Source organism: Rutidosis leptorrhynchoides, chromosome 5 (assembly GCF_046630445.1).
Source record: "Rutidosis leptorrhynchoides isolate AG116_Rl617_1_P2 chromosome 5, CSIRO_AGI_Rlap_v1, whole genome shotgun sequence".
Lineage (NCBI taxonomy): Eukaryota > Viridiplantae > Streptophyta > Magnoliopsida > Asterales > Asteraceae > Rutidosis > Rutidosis leptorrhynchoides.
Genome location: NC_092337.1, coordinates 83,701,000 through 83,723,854, shown reverse-complemented (window position 1 = coordinate 83,723,854; position 22,855 = coordinate 83,701,000). Strand labels below are relative to the sequence as shown.

General features: G+C 34.5%; 1 non-coding gene across 1 annotated transcript; it reads right to left on the bottom strand.

Annotated features, from left to right (window-relative positions):
* Nucleotides 1-3,567: 3,567 nt before the first annotated feature.
* LOC139851140 (small nucleolar RNA R71) lies at nucleotides 3,568-3,674 on the bottom strand. The gene has a single exon (XR_011760499.1). It is a non-coding gene; the product is annotated as a small nucleolar RNA R71 (small nucleolar RNA).
* Nucleotides 3,675-22,855: the final 19,181 nt, after the last annotated feature.

The following is a 22,855-nucleotide window of genomic DNA, read 5'->3' as shown; positions in this document are numbered from 1 at the left end:
CTAGCGACGGGTCCAAAACACCCCAAGAATTTAAAGGATCAAAATATCGCGGATTTAGCTTCCTACGTTTCCCGAAACGGATTGCACCTTTCCAAGATGCGACTCTTAACGTGACACGGTTTCCCACGTGGAATTTGAAATGTTTACGTCTAACATCGGCGTAGCTCTTGGTGATTACGAGTCGCGTAGGGTTTTACCTGAATATGAATAAATTTTCTCGGTTGCTCATGAATAATCCCGGTCCCGGTGAATTGGTCATCGTTTACTTGGTTCGACAAAAGGAGAGTGACGTTTCCGGTCACATGTGGTTTCAAAAGGTGTGACGTTAAAACTCGAATGAAAATCATTGTAGTACGAGGATTCGGTTTAAGGAAAATACTTTTCTCAAGTAAATTTGAAGTTGGTAATACAAACTTGTATTATGGTTTCCAAGGTTTAAATCGCATGTTTGTTCGGTCCGTCGGGTTGTGGATGGCACGCGGTACTCATGTCTAAACGCGGTCCCGAGGCTTTTTGTAAGGTACTCCAAAATCTAGAAGTGAAACGAGGGTCTCGGTCCGAAACGGAGTACATTCCGTAAGGTATATTTGAACAAGTTTGTTAGGACAAGTTTCTCAAGAAAATTCGCGTCGCGGAAGATTTATCAGTTTCCAAAAACGTTCGTCGGGGCAAGTCCTCATCGGTTTCTAAAAGAAAAACGTTCTTCGGAACTATTCACCCTCGAGGTGAATACTAGTATAACGTGGAGAGTCTCTCTCCATTGGGAATTTAGAATAAGGACCTCCTGAACCGGAAGTACGAGGGTGATGCAAAAGAAGTTTCCGCCTCGGTGCGAGCATAACGAGTAAATCGTAATTAGTCAATAAGACTGTGCGAGGACGAGATAGTATACACGTGTAACATACGGTTGAAGTCGAGAGGAATCGGTAATTCGTTCGGAAGCATAAGTATAGTTCGACAAAAGTCGAAGGGGTGTCCCCGGTATGGTTGTTATCAATATTCTCGGAGTTTTCGGATGTCCAAACATGAAAGGATGAAGTCATGTACATGGCACATGGTGATGTTTAGGTTGATCGAGTCTAACCACCATCACGCGTCACTAGAACTTTGGTATGTCTTACCGTAATATAACCACGTTGATCGAGTGTCGTTATATTACGCTAACTCATACCTCCATTCCCACATCACTCTATAGCTTCAAGTTCGTGTCATCGCGAAAATCTAAAATGAACAACATGTAACGACGTCTCAAACGTGACTCGTATTAAATCGAAAGAATTTCTGCAAATCTAAGGAAGCGTTCCCCGAGGGAAGTGTATAATTGATTGTTAACGTCAATGCGGTTCGAATCAGACAATAACGTAGTTAGGTATGAAAAGAGTAACGAGTCATGATAGCGAGTAGTACGCAACCGTAGCGATAAATAGTGATGACGATACTCATCTAGAGTAGTGACAGTGACTTTACAATACTCATGGATTGTAAGATGAGACGGGGTGAATAACAACCAAGGAGTCAGAATTCCCGAACTAGAGTGACTAACGAAGTCGTGGTCATCCGTACGCGTATAAACTTTGAATTCGCGTGTATTACCAAAAAGTGGCGGAATACGAGTTCGTATGATGAAGGTTGGGTACCATTAAATAGTTTGCCTAAGAATGATTCAAGTATAATGCACAAGTAGTCAAGTAAGTGCTATCTATAGCAAATGTATGTCAGAATGCAATGGCTAACTATCCGGTTGTAGTCTAGATTCACTAATGCGTCCTAACGACTCTGTCAGACACACTAATGCACATCCTAGTTCCCTACAACCAACGCTCTGATACCACTTGTAACGACCCGACCAAAACCTAAGTTAACGGCGCCGTCAATAACGGTTTTGGTCGGGTCGTTACACTCTACATAACGATGATTCTTACATAATGGATGAACTCATTCGAATTCTCCATCCCATTGAACCATCACCGAGACCCTAACCACCACCCCACCTCACTACTTTCATGTTTTCTAATCAAACCAACTCAATTATCACCCCTTTCTCTAATATATATATATATATATATATATATATGTATATATATATATATATGTATATATATATATATATGTATATATATGTATATATGTATATATATGTATGTATATATATATATATATATATATATATATATATATATATATATATATATATATATATGTATATATATATATATACTTTTATAAAATAATAATATAAAAATAATATCTTTATAAAATTTGTATTTTTATCATTTTAGTTATAATTTGTATTTTTATCGTTTATTTCGTAATATTTATCGTTCGCTATATAGTTTTAAGTTTAGTATTTTGCTGTAGTTATTTTTATATTTCTAGTCTTTAGGTTTTGCCGTAAAATCCCTTAAGTGCTTTTTCTTTAGAATTAACATTTAGGCGCTTTAGAATTTTGCGACGCAGTTTATATATTTTAATGCCTAAATTAACTTTATTTCCGTTTTCGAAATAGAATTCCTTTTAAGCCTTAATACCTTTAGGCGCAACTTTTTAGATTTAGTTTTTAGACTTTTAAGTTTCGACGTTTTCTTTCTTATTTTTCGACGTTTTTCGACGCGCTTTTTCTTTTTCATTTCTACGCTCTAGTTTATAGGACATAGATTTTTATTTCAAAATTTCAACGAAAAATTATTGTAAGCGATTAAATTAATAGACATCCAATTTTCTGGTTCGTAGTAATAGTTAGATTTGTTAGTGGCGAGTTGTGGTTTTTCCGATTTAAAGGATCTTGGCTACCTGCTGCATCTATTGACTATTCGAATCGTGGGCAAAATCAGCAAAGTCTATTAATTTGATATCTTATATAATTTTTATCTTTATAACTAATAAGATATTTAGTGAATGCACCGAGCAAAACGTTCACCACCTTTCATACGTTCACCACCTGTAACCCGATCAAGACATCTAGCTAATTTTGCCGATGTTGGTTTTTCTTTAGAATCATCATCTAGTCGAACAAGTACTCTAATTCTAATTTCTGATAATCCATTTTTTGAACCTGACTTCACAATTGGGAACCCGGAGGATATTCAAGGACAATTTCAAGATCCCGAACCAATAATCATTCCTCCTGAACCACAAACCGTTAAATCAGAATTCTCTAGTGATTTGTATTCAACAAATTCAATTATGGAAGTAACAGAACCTCAAAGTATGGAAGACCAAATGAGAGCCACACGCACTGGCCAAGGTCACGTCATTATTCGACCAGATGTTAATGCGCCAGATTATGAAATCAAAGGACAAATCCTACACATGGTAACTAATCAATGCCAATATAGCGGTACACCAAAAGACGATCTAAAAGAACATCTTCGAACCTTTAATAGGATCTGTACTCTATTTAAAATCAGAGAAATTGAGGATGAACAGATCTATCTCATGTTGTTTCCCTGGACTTTAAAGGGAGAAGCAAAAGATTGGTTAGAATCATTACCTGAAGGAGCGATTGATACATGGGATGTTTTAGTTGAGAAATTTATTAAAAGATTTTTTCCGGCATCTAAAGCCGTGAGACTTCAAGGAGAAATTGTTACGTTCATGCAAAAGCCAAATGAAACGTTATATGAGGCGTGGACAAGATTCGGAAAGTTGTTGAGAGGCTGTCCTCATCACGGTTTAGACACTTATCAAATAGTACAAATATTCTACCAAGGTGTCGAAGTTGCTACACGAAAAGACATCGACACAGCAGCTGGTGGTTCCATTATGAAGAAAACCGCAATCGAAGCTCACAAAATTATTGATAATACAGCCTCCCACTCGCATGAGTGGCATCAGGAAAAAGACATTTTTCGTTCATCTAAAGCGGCTAGAGCCGATTCTAGCCATGACTTTGATTCCGTTTCCGCAAAAATAGATGATTTCAAGAGACGAATGGAAAAGATGACTAAAGATATTCACGCAATACGAATCAGTTGTGAGCAATGCGGTGGACCATACTTAACGAAAGATTGTCACATTGAGCAAACCATGGAACAACGTGAGAATGTTTCCTACATGAACCAAAGGTCAGGAAATAATTATCAAAATAATTATCAGCAGCCAAGGCCAAACTTCAATCGAAATCAAAATATTTTTTACAATCCAAATGGACCCAACAATAACTCGTACAACCAACAAGGTCCGAATAACCAACTAACTCAAAACAACACTTTCAATCAACAAAGACCTGGCTTGTATAAACTATCACAACAAACCGAAGAGAAAAATCCAAATCTAGAAGAAATGATGGCAAAGCTAATGGAATCTCAAACACAATTTATTACATCTCAAACCTAAACAAATGAGAGGTTTGATCCGTCATTAAGAACTCAACAAGTTTCCATTTTGAATCTAGAAAAACACGTAGGTACTCTTGCTAGCATAATGAGTGAGAGGAAACAAGGAAAGCTACCAAGTAATACTGAAGTAAATCCTCAGAATGAGAATGTTAACATGGTTTCAACGAATTCTGAAAAACCAGCATCAAAAGATGGGAAGGTTTTAAATGTGAGTAACGATGAAGAAGTTACACCACCACCACCACCCGAGTATGTAAAGCCAGTGCTTGTACCATACAGACCACCCATCCCGTTTCCAAGAAAAGGAGTTGAGTATGAGCAAGTAATAGGTAATAAAGTTTGTGATACCTCTGGAAAGAAGAAGAAGAATAAGAAAGTGCAAGAAATAAAAACCGTAAAAGTAAACCCGGTGAAGACATTTCCACCAAAACTTCCACCCAGGTTGGGTGATCCGGGTGAATTTATTGTTCCTTGTCTACTTAGTGATTATGTCATGTATGATGCACTAGCAGATTTAGGTGCGAGTGTGAGTGTTATGCCTCTTTAATTATATAAGAGATTAGGAGTGGGTGAGTTAAGTCCAACGAAAATGAGTGTTCGACTCTTTGATCAAGCCATTAAGCACCCAGTTGGAATTGCTGACATGAGTGATTATGTCATTAAGCCATTAAGCCATTAAGCACCCATTAAGCACCCGGGTGAATTTATTATTCCTTGTCTACTTAGTGATTATGTCATGTATGATGCACTAGCAGATTTAGGTGCGAGTGTGAGTGTTATGCCTCTTTCATTATATAAGAGATTAGGAGTGGGTGAGTTAAGTCCAACGGAAATGAGTGTTCGACTCTTTGATCAAGCCATTAAGCACTCAGTTGGAATTGCTGATAACCTACCCATTCAAGTGGGTAATTTAACCTTTTTAGTCGAATTTATTGTCATTGACATAGAAGATGACTCAAACATTCCTCTAATTTTAGGTCAACCATTCTTAGCGTCCACCGGGGCGTTAATTGATGTAAAAGAGGGTAGAATGACACTTAGTGATGGTGAAAAATCAATCACCTTTGTGATTCGAAAGTCTAAATCTCCACCAACCAAAACCGTTGAACTAATAAAAACGATTGGTAAGAACCATATTGTTTTACCAACTCTAACGGTAGTGCTTAGCAATAATAAAACGCCTAAGTGTGGGGAAGATGGAGTAACACCTAATGATGACTTGATAGCAAAGAACCTCATTGTTGATGCGAAATTAAATGACCCCGTTATTAACAGTTCAATGAAGAAACTTATTAAACGGATTCGTGATGCTAGAACCAAGGGGAACTTTAAGTTATGTAATCGGTTAGTATCTAATCTATCGCCTAAAGAAAAGGTGAAACTAGTTGAATTTGTGGATATTACACAGGAATCCGACCAATGGCTTAAAGCAAAAGTCACAGATATGCAAGTTGATTATGGTCCAAGAGAAATTGACAATGAAGTTAACCACAATTTTGACACCACGGCTACCTAAGTGTGGGGAGATTCAAATGTTCCAAGAAAAAAAATGCTGTCTAGAGTTAGTTGTTCTGTTCTCGTGTAGTTTCCGAGAATGGAATCCGATTGGTCTTTTTCACTAGCAGACACTAAAGAACCAGTTTTCTCCCCCCATTCTGAATTTTTTTTATTTTGTAGGTTTTATATGAAATTAATATGCTTTTTAAATTTAAGTTTTGTGTGAATAAAAAAACAAAATTTACTTTATTTCACTAAGTTTAAAAAAATGATTTCTAAAATTCGTCGTAAGTTAAAGACTTGATCATAGAATCGAAATTGCTTTACCGGAGGGCGGGGCGAAAAATTTTATTATCATTATTTTTAATATTATGGATCTAAAGTATACCAAAAAAAATTAAAAATAAAAAAAAACCAAAAATTTTTGCTTTTAAAACAATCGCTTTAAAACGAAAATTTAAAATTTTGTCGAGGGACGGACTAAGTAAATGTACCGAAACTACCTCTACCTAAATAAAAAGGAAAACAAAACTTTAAATTTATCATTTATTTGTTTTATTAAGTTAAGGTTTTGATAAAAAGAAAAAAAAAGTATGTATATTTTTGTTTGTAGTTTATATTATGTACAAAACAGGGTAAAACAGCGCACTTTCAAAGACTGACATTAAGTTCGGCAAAAGCTATTAATTTTGACGACAAGATGCAAAATATAAAATGTGATATAATAACTGCAGGAATGAGCAAATGATGTGCACCATTTATCATTCAAACAACGAACAATATATTTGGAAACTCTGGTAAATCTTAATCATTTTTCTACGCTAATCGCCCTCATGAATTTAAATTTTTACTGATTTCTTGTAAATGATGGCATTGCAAGACCTCAAGTGTGGGGAAGGGTTATAAATTCTCTCGGGTTTACACTTGGTTTAATTGCCAAATTTTGTGAAAATTTGAAAAAATTTCAACTAAATGAACTTAAAATCATGTTTATACATATTTATGAACAATAAAACTAGGTATTAACACCGAAATTATTATTACCTTGGAAAGGACATAAATTGAGAAACAACCCAAAACACTTGAATTCATTTAAAATGGAATAAAGGAGAATAAAAAGGCAAAGAAATAAATAAATAAAAGCTAAGTGTGAGAAGAATTTACCAAGTTATTTAAATCACATATTTTTGTACAAATAATTGAAGGTACTTTTGTTTTGGACAATTTTAATCAGTTTTACCCGATTTCTTATAATATATTTGAAAGAAATGTGCCACTTGATTTAAAAGAAAGTAAAGTCTTCTAGAAAAAGAAATGAAGGAAATAAAGTCTTCCGAAAAAGACACGCGCTTCTTGATTTAGGTCAGGAAGTTGTCGTCCAGACCAGCTGTAGGTTGACGAAAAATCTAGAAAATTCATTTCTAAAATCAGCAGGAAATCCACTGTGATGACCCGGAAATTTCTGACGAAATTTAAACCTTATCTTTGTATGATTTCGACACAATAAGCAAAGTCTGTAAAGTTAGGTCTCAAAAAGTTTGAATTATTTTCATATTTTCATGTGACCTTCGACTGTTCCCGATGATTCACTAACCATTGCTTGTAAATAGATATGTATATATATAATAATAGGAAATATTATATATTGTAGTTGTTAGAGTTAATTATGTAAATAATAATAATATATAATAAATATTATTCAGAAAGTATATATACATATAAATAAAGTGTATAGAATATATATTTAGTGATTTTGAAATTATTTAGTAAACGACGGTAAGGCTCAATTGTCATTCGAATGATAGAAAACGAGTTAAAAAAATGAACTTATGTAATTTTAAAATAAACGGTGATCCGAAAATGAATAATATAAATTTTAGGCTTATTAAAAATGTATTTAGGAACTATTTATTGAATTTTAGAAACTTTTTATATTTTACTTGGGATTGGGAGAGAATAATTAATGTATTTTTTTATTTGATAGTTAATGATTGAATTTTATACCATAATGACCAAAATTAATAAATATAGTTTAATTAAAAATTTGGAATTTTTCTGAAACCTTCTATCCGCCACTGATTATCATCGGAGTACCAAATACTATGCCTATTAAAACCGTCGGTAGTTAAATGACAAATAAGATGCTGCTTACTATTTTAAATTGATTGATAATTAAATTACTGTGATTGTTGTTCGTTATGTTTCCACTACCTAATTCAATCTATTAGTATTACTATATATTTATTATATATATATATATATATTACAGATGCGTATGATATGGGAGGATACACGAACACACCCATTTACTTACCATCTCTCTTATTCTCTATATTACTCCCTCATGCTACCTTTCTACTTCATCTTAGCAACCACCGGAGACCATCTTAAAACCGTCACTTCACCATAAACCATCTTTGTCCTTCTCTTCTAACCATCGAACCATCACCAACATCCCTCTCTTAAACCTATTTCATGTTTCTTTTTGTTTATATCGATACAAAATAACCACATATTACACCCTTGATAAACCACTTCCAACACCATCTTAATAATTAACTTGATCACCACCATCGACCAATACCTCCTGTTTTTATATTGCTCGACACACTCGAAGCACCACCATCCTCCCCCTCCTCGTTCAACACCTTGCACCCCATATGCGTTTCTGTTTTCTAAGACAAGAACAACCACCATTAAAACCCATTTAAAACATCACCTTCGCCAATCACCTTGAAAACCGACCACCTTCCAGAATAGTTCACCATCAACCACCACTCTCACTCTCCCACTCTCCTAGTTATATCTCGTAGAAACCGTTCAACACCACACAACCTTTACTTGTTTTTTTATGTTTATATCGTTTCGGTTTCAAACACCCTTGAAGTCACAGACCTGCAACTTGCTGCTGTTACTTTTCGTTTTTCTGTTCGGATGCAATAGAGAAGACGATGAGGAAACTATTAAATAATGATCCATGAATGATGGAAATATTGTTTTACGATTTTGTGAAGATGAATTATATAAATGACGATGAAAGAGAGGAAGTGGATGGTGGTTTCTTTTTGTTATTTTATCTTTTGCTGTTTACCACACCGACAAGAAATATCATTCCATATAATTCACAAATAAATGTATCGGGCTTAAACTTTTGTTATTGGGCCGAGGGTAAGTTACATCTCCTGTCGGGCCTTATAATTCAATTCTCTATTTGGGCTAAAAACTCAAAAGTTTGATTTGATGATGGATGATGAATTGTATAAGTATTGATACGAAAACGAATAGAACGATGATGATATTAGTTGATAGTTTAAAATGATGATAATGATCATAAAGATGGTGATGTAATGAGGATGATAAAACCGCGTGTTATATACTAAATAAATAAAAGTACGAGATAAATTCAGGAAGTAACAAATGGATCAATGGTTGAGTGTGTTGTATTTAAGCTAGAGGTCTGGGGTTCAAACCTGGGCTGTGCCAATAATGTTTTTTTTTAAGGAAGCTTATTAAATCACTTTAAGGTAGTATTACTTTTCTTATTGTTGTTATTATTATTATTATTATTATTATTATTATTATTATTATTATTATTATTATTATTATTATTATTATTATTATTATTATTATTATTATTATTATTATTAGTATTATTATTAAAAGTATTATTATTATTATTATTTTTATCATTAATATTATTATCATTAAACATGATTTTTTTAATATTATTATTATTATTATCATTATTTTTATTTTTATTACTAATATTATCATTATTATAAGTATCATTTTTTTCAATATATTATTATTATCATTATTATTATTACTACAAATAAAACAACTAGTATTATTATCAAAATTTAATATTTTCATTATTAAACCTAATTATTATTATTACCAACACTATTTTAGTATTATTAAAATCATTATTTTAACAAACCACAAGTTATTTATGTAAAAATATATCAAATACATATATGATAACTATGTAAATATTACCTTACTATTTTAAATAAGTAATATATAATTACATGTTAAATATATGTGTTAATATATAAATGATATAGGTTCGAGAATCCGAGGCCAACCCTGTATTGTTCAATGTCGTCATATGTATTTTTACTACAAAATACATTAGGTGAGTTCATTTGCTCCTTTTTACTCTTTACATTTTTGGGACTGAGAATACATGCGCTGTTTTTACAACTGTTTTATTAAATGCTTTTGAAATATATTTTGAACTGTGATTACATGAAATACTTTTATAAATGTTTGACGAGATAGACACAAGCAAAACATTCCTCGAATGAATTATTATGCAGACAGAAGTTCTGTGGATTATTATTGAATTAGTTGGACGTTATAATTGCCACTAATTGTTGTGAATATTTCCACTGATTATTATTGCTTGGTAACCTAAGAATTAGAAACGGGTATGGCCCTAATTCACGCGAATCCTAAAGGTAGCTACCGGGTTTAACATCCCCACCCAGAGTGTTCACTAGACGAAAGGGCTAGTGGGCGTGGTGTTTAGTACTTCGAAGTTTATATGATTATTATACAGATGAGATGTTCTATTTTGGGGATATTATTATGCGCATTATATGTTAAGGTCGGTTACCAAGCCAAGCAATGAATGAAATATGAATGTTATGTATCGAGAGAATGATTTTATACACAGGTTATGTGTATGTTATTTTTGTGCACGAGATATGTGTACGGTTACTAAGATTTATGAAAGATGATTTCGTACACGAGAAAGGTGTACTATATTTAAAAGATATTGCATGTACATTACAGGTGGGTATAGGATTCGGGCCCATTTGTACCATGCAGGATTTAAATCTTGTGGTCTATCAAAATGATGAATTTTATTATTTTATGATAAACGTATGAACTCACCAACCTTTTGGTTGACACTTTAAAGCATGTTTATTCTCAGGTATGAAAGAAATCTTCCGCTGTGCATTTGCTCATATTACATGGAGTCGTTCATGGCATATAGAGGTCAGAACCTCGCAATGGGACCAACTGTTGAAGATTTCATCCAGATGGATTAGGACAGGTCATCACAGGTGGTATCATAGCGGTGGTCTTAGCGAACCAGGTCTTGCATTAGTGTGTATAACTGATAGTCATTAGGATGCATTAGTGAGTCTGGACTTCGACCGTGTCTGCATGTCAAAAGTTTTTCTTATCATTTTTGTCGAAAATCATCTGCTTATCATCCTTAGGAAATTACCTACTCATTATTCTTAGTCTAGACACGTTTTACTGCATTAACTGCATGAATAGTGTATAGACAAAATTCATATCTTAGCGTATCTGACAATTCATATCTTAGCGTATCTGTTACTGTAGACCTTGCCTGATATCTCTCGTAAATTTCTCCTTAATTTAAGGGATCCTGGTACTATATATATATATATCTATGCAAATTATGCATTGAGAATACCATCCAACTATCAATTGATGTCACTAAACTCTTCATACCAAAAATCTTTCCTGAGATCGCGTAAGATGGCCTCTACGAATCGACCAAGTTCCTCTAACTCCGAAGACAGCATGACAGGAGCACACCAACCAATCAACTACCGTGATTACTGGAGAAAATGGGGGTGGGTTCGCGACATACTCACCCTATGGAGAAGGGAAGAAGGTACTCCATATCATGAATCGAAACTACCACCTAACCTTGGAGTACTTGACCCGCTCACAGGCGAACCCGTTCGCAACACCGTTTATACCCTATTTGCAAGAATTTTTCATCTTGAAGCTACCATTAACGGAACTAGAGAAGATATCCGACCTCTACCTCACACTGATAATCAACCAGGGTTAGTAGAAGAAGTTAGAGAACTCCGAGCTCGAGTATTAACTTTAGAGAGCACGGTATACAATTTGCAAGCACCAGCAGTATCACCAACACCAGTAACATCACCAGCCTTAGTACCAATGGCACCAGTACCACCAACAACCCAAGTTTCAACAATCCATGCTTCAACATCTCATTCTGTACCTCGAGTATAATCATCGTTTTACGAATCATTCTACAACATTTATCTTCGTTCGACATGACGATTATGTAATCTCTAATGTTTTAGAGATTATATATTCTTGTTCTAACGGTAAATCAAATGAGTTTAATATCATATTGACTCATTAAATCCATGATTACATCTGAAGAAAATATATATGTATATATATTTTCATAAAGATTGTAATTAAAAATTCTTTTGTACAAACTGTTAATGATGAAAATATTTTAACGGGTAGGTAATACCCGAGGAATATTTAGATTTCACATTAATAAGTTACACTGTACATTCTTCGAATCTGATTCAACGGTCAATTACCATCCTACTTACATCCACAGATATACGAATCTAATTCACCACAGAATAACCATTTTCATTCAATTTCATATTTGGATTTTAATCTATCAAAATCCAACAAGTGGCATAATGAAGGACACATTTGACGAAATAAAAATTTGATAGAAACAAACAAAGTAACTATGAAAAGTTTTGTTAAGAATCCACGCTAACTGTTTCCAGCTAACTGTTCCTAGCTAACTGATTATATTTTATTTATCGCAGTTTATTTATCGCAATTTAATTATCGCAATTTTATTTATCGTCATTTATTTTCTGTTATTTATTTTACGCACTTTAAATATCGGGACACGTATACAAGGTTTTGACATATCATATCGACACATCTATATATATTATTTGGAATCACCATAGACACTCTATATGCAGTAATGATCGAGTTCTCTATACAGGGTTGAAGTTGATTCTCAAATAATATATATACTTTGAGTTGTGATCGAGTCTGAGACATGTACACGGGTCACGATACGTATTAATTAATTCGAATATTATATGTTAAACTATATATGAATTATTGGACTGCTAACTGTGGACTACCAACATTGGACAATTAAAATGAATTAAAATATTGACTATAACATATGAAACTAAACATTTCTTCAAATTTGCCACTTGATTTCATCTTAAACCTCATTTGTATCTTGACGATTACAATCTGCATTCAAACTTTTCATGATTCTTGAAAACACCTCAATCGAGAGGATGAATCAACCGCACTTCATCTACGAAAGAAAAGACTGATGCATATAGTTATACACCTGAAAAACTCTCAGAAACTGAGTAAACGTTTAACACATATCTGTGCTAGCTATTTAGGCATTGTTATTATCGAAAATAACATCGAATTTTTTTTTCAAATTACCAAATTTTGTCACATCTCCAACAAGTCAACTTTGACTTTTCATACGAAATAACCTTATTATAACTTCGATATATGTGCGTGCTCTTTTATTATTACCGGGGAACCTTTTATATTCCACCATATTATCATCAGCATTTAATCATCTAAAAACACAATTCTCTTGAAACCACCTCGGATTGATAACCGATGAATCAGATATGGTAGCATTAAACGCAGAGGAAACAACAAAACCGTAGATGGTCTAAACGGTCAAAAGTTTGATAATAAAGAATGGAATGTTGGGAACGCTCGATAGAAAATTTAGTACCAAAAAGCGGATTATGCGAAACTATGAAGGAAGCCGCGGACAAATCACAAAGACTAAACGTGCCTTCAAAAAATACAAATGATTCAATGCCTGATGAAGCCTTTAGCAAATATTTTGCTCCTTACTCTAAACCCTTGTGGTGGATATTCTTCACCATCCTCCGATCTTAGATATTCCAAGATATCATCGTATCTTTCATTATAAATATCCTCCATATTTCTGAAAATATTTTCATAACTATTCTTATCTGAAATCATTAATCTATTCGCGCTATCAGTGTTTCATCATATAGAAATTGTTAGTTTCTATATTCTGTAAACTTTCGAGCTTAAAATATGAATGTTATTGAAGTAATGTTGGGAACTGATGCATGAGTTAGTCTAATATAATGACACTTGATCAACGTGATTATATTACAGTAAGTCATGCTGAGTGTGATGCCCCGTACTAAATCAACATGTACGGACCATCGACAACAGGATCATTACAAGGTTAAGTACTATATGCGATTTCAAAAAGAGTTTGCATTCATATTAAAAGGTGACATCATAACTAACGTCAAATGTTTTACAACCAAAGTATGTTCCTACGAATAGCAAGCATGAATAATAGTACGTGACCCCATAGGTCGTTACAAATCATTGTTTCAAAAGTAATAGTGTTTGAATGCAAATAAACGTTCATGCAGTGACATCTCTAAAGCAGCGGGTGTCTATAGCAAGACTAGTACAACAGCGGAAGCAAGTATCCTTAAGCACCTGAGAAAAACATGCTTAAAAACGTCAACAAAAAGGTTGGTGAGCTATAGTGTAAGTATAACAGTAATGTAAGTAGGCCACGAGATTTCAGTGCTACAAAGAGCATTTCAAAGCAGTAATCCAATCAGTATGATAAAGTATATGTTTAACCGTGGGCACTTGGTAACTAACTTAACGTTTATACCCCCTGAAAGTACACTTGGCAAGTGCGTATGTATACGAAGTATTAAACACCCGTTAAATGCTAGCGCTACTAGCCCGAGTGGGGATGTCAAACCCTATGGATCCATATCTAAGATTCGCGTTCACCGGTTCAAAAACCAATGACTAAACGTTACCGAGCTAAAGGGAATGTTTACGCCGTTGTATAACCCACACATATATAAGTTTAAGTACTCGTGCCTAGTATGTAAAACGTAAAATGCGCATGTATTCTCAGTTCCCAAAATAGTTAAAGTAAAAACGGATGCTATAACTCACAATGATAATGTAGTCGTAAAGTCGGTTCAGAAAAGGTGTGCAAGTAATCGGTCCGAAGGTCCTCAACCTAAGGCAAATAGTACTAAGTCAGTAAATCGTCTTAATAGGTTTAAAAGTATGTATTTAAGGTCATAAAGGTCATCATCATTCATCATCAAGCAAAAGGCGTAAAGTAGGTTTCGTTTATGAAAGTAGTTTAAAACAAAGGCTGACTTCGATCAGTCACCACGGCCTCTACCCTTACTGAATTAAGGTGAGACCAGTGGCCATGGCTCCGTATATGAGTCATTTAAGTGTGGTAAAATTTACAGAAGCAAACTCGTCTTCGTTTGACCGTGGCGACGGTCTAAATACGAGTAGGTCAGAAATTTCTGCACAACGTTAAAGGACATAGTGACGATCGGAGGGCCATAAATCCTAAACCGTAACTCGGATTAAGACGAGTCCTATATGAAAAGTTATCTACTCGGAAATATCTATTTGAAAATCATAATCACAGCATCCCAGGTCTAATGGTCTGTTACAGAAATAGCAGAACAGTAGGCAGAGAACAGTAAGCAGAAAAATAATGGGTTCCGGTGGGTTTGGTGTTTGATGTTCATCATGGTTCTCATCCTTGATGCCAATAGCTTCAAGTGTACAACTCATTGATGTGTTTACATCATATTTACCAAGTTTTGACCATCATAACCCTTGTGCAAGTCCAAGACATGTAGCACAACTTCACTTTTGAGTTGTAAGTGTTTTGAAGAACCAAAGTTACATCAAAGTCTTAGATCTAACACATACATGAACTTTAAAACTAATAATAAGTTACAAACTTGAAAGTAAACTAACTAATCAAGATCTTAAGATGTAGAACATAGTTCTTAGTTAGATCTTGAAGATCCAAGACTCAAAAGTCTAGATCAAGCATAAGTATACAAAGTTATATTTAAAGAAAACTTATTTACATGTTCTTGAACTTTTAAGTTAACTTTAAGTTCCAAGAGATATGAGATCAAGACTAACTTGTAGTACTTGACCAACAACAACCAAAATCATAAAATTAAAGTGCAAGTAAAACTAAATAAACAAGTAATTTGTTCATGGTTTGTTCATACTTTTAAAGATTCAACCAAGGTTTGATCTTTAAGTAAAGTAAACTTTAAAGTTTACTTCATGAACTTCAAGTATGATTTACAACACATGAACCTTAAATCTTTTAAAATTAACAAGTGTAGAACATAACTAGAAAGTTTATGTTCTTGTTGTTCTTGTTATAACAAGATAAAATGAAGAATAAACTAGAGAGTTGATTCTTGTAACTAGTAAAGAACAACTAACAACAAGTAAGTAACTATTAATCAAAGAACAAGTAACAACAAACAACAAGGAATGATGATGATATGGGTGCTTGGTCACAGTTTTAATGAGAAAAGAAGAAGAGAAAACAAGGCTTGTTACTTACAAATTTGAGAGAAAAAGAGAGTAAAAGTTGAGAGGAAAATGAGAAGTAATTTGTGTGTGTGAGAAAGTGAATGAACTAGTGAAAGAGTAGTAAGGAAAAATTGAAAACAAAACCCCTCCTTTACTACCCAAAGTGACGGTTTGCAAGGAATAAGGGGGAAGGGGAGTGACCACAAGTTTAAGCATGTAAAAGCCTTCAAAAGTTGGATAAAAGATGTGCTTGCATGGGGATTATGGTAACTAGATTCCTTTAAGTGACTTAATCCATTTAGTTAAATCCTAAGGTAATACTTACAAGTCTTATGGGCTAATAAGTCCATTTAAGAAGTAGGATGGGCTCTTTAAGTCCATGTACAAATATAAAGCCCAAGTTCCAAGTTTGTGGTAATTTGATCCAACAGAGCCCAAGTAATTAACTAATAACCATAGTTAATTAAAATGATTAATAAAACTTAATCATGAATGTAAATAATATCAAAAAATATTATTCGTGAAAGTTTCGTGTGTCACAAAGACGTTTCGGGCATTCAAAGTCAAGTATGGTAACAAGTAAATGTATATAAACAATACATTCATTAAATCATAAGTATTAATAATAATTATTAATAAATAAACGTTGGAAAATCCAGAGTCGTTACATTACCCACCTGTTAAAGAAAATTTCGTCCCGAAATTTTAAGGTGTGACCAACTATGGTACCGTATTCGAATAAGAAGGGGCGTATCAAAGTTCCGTGGGATTCGTGGGCTCAGAAGTAAGTTATTTACCTTGAAAGGTAATTCGGCGTATGAAAGTAAGAACGGGTATATGCCAGTAATTAAGCTTCCTGTCCTAGGAGATCAACAAGTTGATTCCATTTCCAATTAATCTGAGTATGTTATCTGAATGTATATCCATAAAAGGAATGATGGTGTGTTTAGCCTTACAGGCATCTTCGGTAAGTTGGATGCGTGAAATGCATCATGAATTATTCTAAGCTCATCCAAAACATTGAGCGTGTATGTCGTAACATAAGCTGACAGGTAGTATGGAAATCATGGTGATCACAACCATGCGCTTTGACATCTGGATAGTGTTAGCCACGGGTTTTTCGAAACCCCTTGATTTTGGGAGGAGGCCATAGGCATAAGGATCTCGATATTTAAGAACGTTTCATTTGAGTAAGTGAATCGAAATTTTAGCTGAAAGTGACCAGTCGGACTTGCAAGCCATAATTATTTATATTGTCTTCAGAACGGTCTGAACGAACAACGAGGGATATCACCTAGTTTACCATACTGCAGGTAAACCTATCCTTGGATGAAATGAAAACACAGTTCCGCAATGTAACTTCATCCTTTCAGCTACATGTTGAAGCTAGGGTTAACGTTAACTAGAGCAACATACAGTTGCAACCAATGAAGGAAGAAATATATAGAGTATCCACCTGAGTGTCGTAGATGTTTTAAGCAGTCTCTTCCCAAAAGGGATAACGAGATTAATAGGTTCTCAAGGTGTCTTATATTACATTTCCCAAAAGAAAGTCGCATGAAAGGTGTGAGAGTGAACTCTTCGAGTGGTTCGTTCTGAATTTATCTGTGTACTTAAGGGAACGAGCGGATGAGAAGATACGTGAACTCTTGGTCCTAAAGAATGATTTATTCCGAGTGAAAAGAATCTCCAAAATGATTTTGGTATCTCAATATACTGATTCATAGAGATGATGTTTACGAGGGTGTTGCGTTTAGCCGTGAAATCTTTGAGAGTAGAAACTCACCTAGTGCCTGTCCTACAATGGGGTGACCACTGAGTGTACCCTGGAAACTGATGTATCGGCCCGCGATTTTGTCATGTCTAGCTTTAAAAGAACATTTTATGGGTGCAAAGATTTTCTAACAAATTTTATAAAACCGCCATCCAAAGTGGCTCAAGAGTTTTTAACAAGGATCTTAATAGTAAGTTTCATCTCTAACGGAGGGTGAGAAAAAGTGTGACCCCTACATGGTGTAGTCTAGTATGAAAACCTTTAATAACATCAACTAAGGGAGTTTTAAAAAAACAAAACCTTTAACCGTTTGTTGTGACAACGTAAACGGAACGAAGTTCCTAGTAGCTTTAGAAGTAGGTACAACGTGTACCATTTTGCACCAAAACCATTTGACTTAAGCTGAATAACTCGGTAAAGGAGCGGGTTTTAAATAATTTGCAGATATAACTTAGTATCAAAATAAGTAAGTATAAATTTTATACATATATGATTTTACAAATCGTATAAGTGACCGAAAAGTTTTTAGTATTTTCATTGTCTGTAAATCTTGTGAGGACCGCACAAATAAACAACGTGTAAAAATTTTGATAAACATAGTTTTTCGTATTTCAAAGATTACGAGTTGAAAGAGATTGAGTGGGAAAAGCTTTGAATCATTGGGTGACCAGTTACTAGGTAATGAAAACTAATGACATAAATGTTGTTTTGGTAATTATCAGGACATAAGTCTTTGGGCCAAAATATTCACGTGCGAGGCCGTTGCTAAAAAAAGGTGAGGTATGAAGGATAGAGCACGAGGGTGAGAAGTTAATTGCTTCTTAAATATGCAAAATGCCAAACAGGTTGTGACTAATAATGAAGTCAAAATACCGATGGTGTTAATATTACTAGATGAGAGTTTCTTGGAATGAGTTAGGACTTAGAGTTATGTAAGAAAGAGCATTGTTCTAACTGGTGTGGTGAAATAAATCTACGGGGTAACACGATAGTTTTGAATGGTTTGAGTGTTAGCAGATGCCCGAAGGCCTTGCATGACATGATTGTCAGTGCCTTTATCACATACACACGAATCTCTCCATTTTGACGGTTATAAAGCCCTTATGATGACTTGGATACGGATAACACAAAAAGTTTTATATAATAAACAACGAAAGTTATATAGAAATTGTTTATGGTGATAATGTATGAGAAGGAACGAAGTTCTTAGTAAGTTAGGGTTATGTACAACACGCACCGTTTAAAGTATAATACCCTTTTAAATGAAAGATTTGATTTGTAAAAGTGAAAGTAAAGTTTCATATGTATTTATCAGAAGTAATCATTTACTTTATTTTATATAACGGGTATGATTTCAAAAAAAAATTGTATGAATGGCAAACAGAATAAATTTATTTTTATAAAGCTTTGAGAGGATAGCACAGTAAAAATAATGTGTGTAAAGTTTTGGCAAACAAAATTTCATATTTCGGAGGTTACAAGTTGGAAAAGGTTGATGAGAATCGAGTAAAAGACCTTTGAAAATTGCGAGTGATATTTGAGGTAATAAAAACTATTGAATTTATATGTGTTTGACGACAATTAGTAGGACATAAGTCCTTTGACCAAAAATGCTTAAGTGTGAAGTTTTTGCTTATAAGTGAGATACGAATGGGAGAGTATGAGGATGAGAGTTAACCACTCATTGATTTTAGGAAAATTTCGAACCGGTATGACTAATATCGAGGTAAGAAGGACGATGTTGTGGTTATCATCAAATAAGAAATTCCTCGTGATACGTTAGGATTTAGAGTTGTGTAAGAATGAGTATCAAATGAGATTCTTGGGAAATCTTCAATATAGAATTTGGATTGCTGAAGTGACAGAATACAATTTCCTTTAAGTATCGTTGTGCAAGTTTGTCCATTGTATCGGTTTCTTTCATGGCTAGAAGGTGAGCAGTTTTGGCGAGATGGTTAATAATAACCCAGGTGATGTCCTACCGTCTCTGGTATTTTAGTGATGAATCTCTTCCCATTTCCATTGTGGGATTTCGGGTTGTTGTCATGTAACTAATAAGGTTCAGTTTTCGGGCTACATCTCTTCCCATAATAGTTTCACCATTCTTGCGAGGTATACGGAAAATTTTCTCACTATAAATATCCTTTGCTTTCATCCTTGAAAGTCAGTTCGTTCCAACAATTTCATCAAAGCTTCCTAACTTGATGAGTATTAGGTTAATCTTAAAGTTCATCCCAAATCAAATCTTACTGTACTACTGTGAAAATTTCTATCAATCTTCTCAAATAGCATATGCCTGTACGTAGGTAACTAATCCTTTTCAACTACTACATTAAAACTCCCAAGTTTGGTTAATATGAGGTCATCTCCAAATGACCCACCTGTTAATCTTAAAGTACTACTTTAAATTATTCCTCTATCTTCCTCAGTTTACCATTTGCTTGTGTCTTATAGAATACTTAATTCCCATGGTTGTGGATGGTTTATTATTCATGATGATGCTAAGGTTCTTAGATGTAAGGTTTCTATCATTCTAGTATTAAACAACTCCGAAACAATAAAACGTTGTGCCGAAACGTACCCTAACAAGAATCAGGATGCATGCAAGTTTCCTTAATGATTTCTTTACCGCAGGTAAGTTTAAAGTTTTTCCTATATGAGAACTTTCTCTTTAAATGTCCAGGGTGTCGATATCTATAAAAAATATTCGGGTTATCAATTCTGCAATCAAGGCACTTTTTGTACAGTATCTGGGCTACGTGGTTATTTCCTCCCTACCTTTAACAGACTATAATACGTATGCCCAAATGATCCCTGCCAAAATTTTCCCTGGATCCCCCCATATTCCTCATGTAGTAACATTGGAACTTCTGCATGATTTACTTCAATATAATCACGCTGGCCTGGCGTCATTATATCGTACTAAATCGTACGTTCATTCCAATATCACTTCATATGGTCAATGTATAGTGACCCGACAAAATCGTCATTGACGGCGCCGTCTACTTAGGTCCCGTTACGTGGTCATAAGTCTTTAAAACAACGTTTGACCAAAAGATATGTCGCATTCATTTCAAATGTAAAGATTGTTCAAAGTTTACAAGAATAGTTCCACCACAAGTTACGTTACAAAGTTATAAGTATAAATGAAACTTATGCGACACAATTTAAAAGTAGCCAAAAGACGCTCCATGTATGCATATATACTCGACATCCAATGCAAGTATCAAAATAATGAGCGGAAGCATGTATCATGTATCGTTCAAGGACCTGAGAAAACATAGAAATCTGTCAACGAAAACGTTGGTGAAATCATAGGTTTGAGTAAGTAAGTACAAGTGAACCACAAGATTTGCAACAATGAGATAATAGTAATACATTCCAAAAGTTTGTTTCACGAGCACCCAATTATCAATGCTTAACATTCCTTCCATAGAACCCCATCACCTTAGTGCTAGAACATACACTGTTTCTCGAAAATATATTTCATTCGTAAACGGTAGCGAACCGTTTGAATGAGGGTTTATAAAACCCATATGGCCATATAACATAAGTTCTCGCTTACACCCGGCAAGTGTAACTAATGATAATCGAATTGAGGATTTTTGTTCTAAACTCGTATGTAGAATGTTTGTTTTCCTGTACTTGTGTTCACTTAGTTAAAAAGGAACGTTTATGTTTTCTCATCCCAAATGTAAGTTTCAAAAGGGTAAAAGTGGGACGATGATCTCACCTTGAGCGGAAGAGTAAATAAGTACTTCGACAAGTAACGTGTGCAAAGAACAATGCTAGTCTTGACCTAAACAAATAGGTCGTATTAATAACGGTAACACGATAGGTCAAAGATGTTCAATTAGTCCTACGGCTCGTTACGACTCGATTATGTAGCATGTGAAATCAAATTGTCAAGTTTCATGCAAGATACAAGTATAGAAACAAGTTAGGAAGGTTGCATAATTATTTGGTTAAGTTTGACAAAAAGTCAAACTTTGGTCGGTCAAAGTCAACGAAAAAGTCAACACGTTCGGGTCGGGTCCCGAACTATTTTTCTGAGGTTTTTAATCATGTATGAGCATGTTAGAACAAGTTACATGTTAATCGGAGGTCCATAGCATAGCAAACATTTTCCGTAAAATGACCAGCGAAGACAGAGCCTGCCAGTGTATCTGGACGGCGTCCAGATTGTCTGGACGGCGTCCAGCTTTGAAGGCCTGGACGGCGTCCAAAATACTGGACGGCGTCCAAGTCTGAAGGGCTGGACGGCGTCCAAGAATCTGGACAGCGTCCAGATCTGTATCCAGGCCCTGTTTTGCTGCAACAAAGAAATGCACGAACCAAAACTCAAACAAATACAATTTGCTAACCGAAAACACCTAGAACATGTATCATACACCGTTGGGAAGGTATTTTGACGAGGAAAACGACTAAACACATTTCGTCTATCAATTCAACACTTACTACAACCAAAACCGCATTTAAGTTCATAAATACATATAAATGATTTGGAAACTTACTACCTACATACAATACGCCATTTCGTAGGTAATCAAGCATACAATACAACCTAACACTTACTAACAACATTAACAAGCAATCAATGCATCAAAAGTTCATTTTAAGGTTCATCAAACCCTAATTAAGAATCACAAAATCAATAATCATGTTAACGCAAGGTTTTCATATCATCCAACATACCAAAACGAAACTAACGATGCTAGTAACACTTTTAACACAATGGGTTTAACATCTAACAACATTTACTCAATCAAAATCAAAGATTAAACTAACCCATTTCAAGTGTTCATGCTAGTTACACCGAATAACTAGATCGAGCATACAATTTACATACACGACGTCACAATGAGCCATAGACACTAACTAACACCATTTCAAGTCAAAAACACGAATTTAGAGAAATCTAGAGTTTTAGAAATGTTACCCAAACGAGATGAAGTTGGTACCAAAATGAAGAGGATGAAGAGAGGATCACGAATATGTAATTTATTTTGTTGTAAGCCTCCTAGAT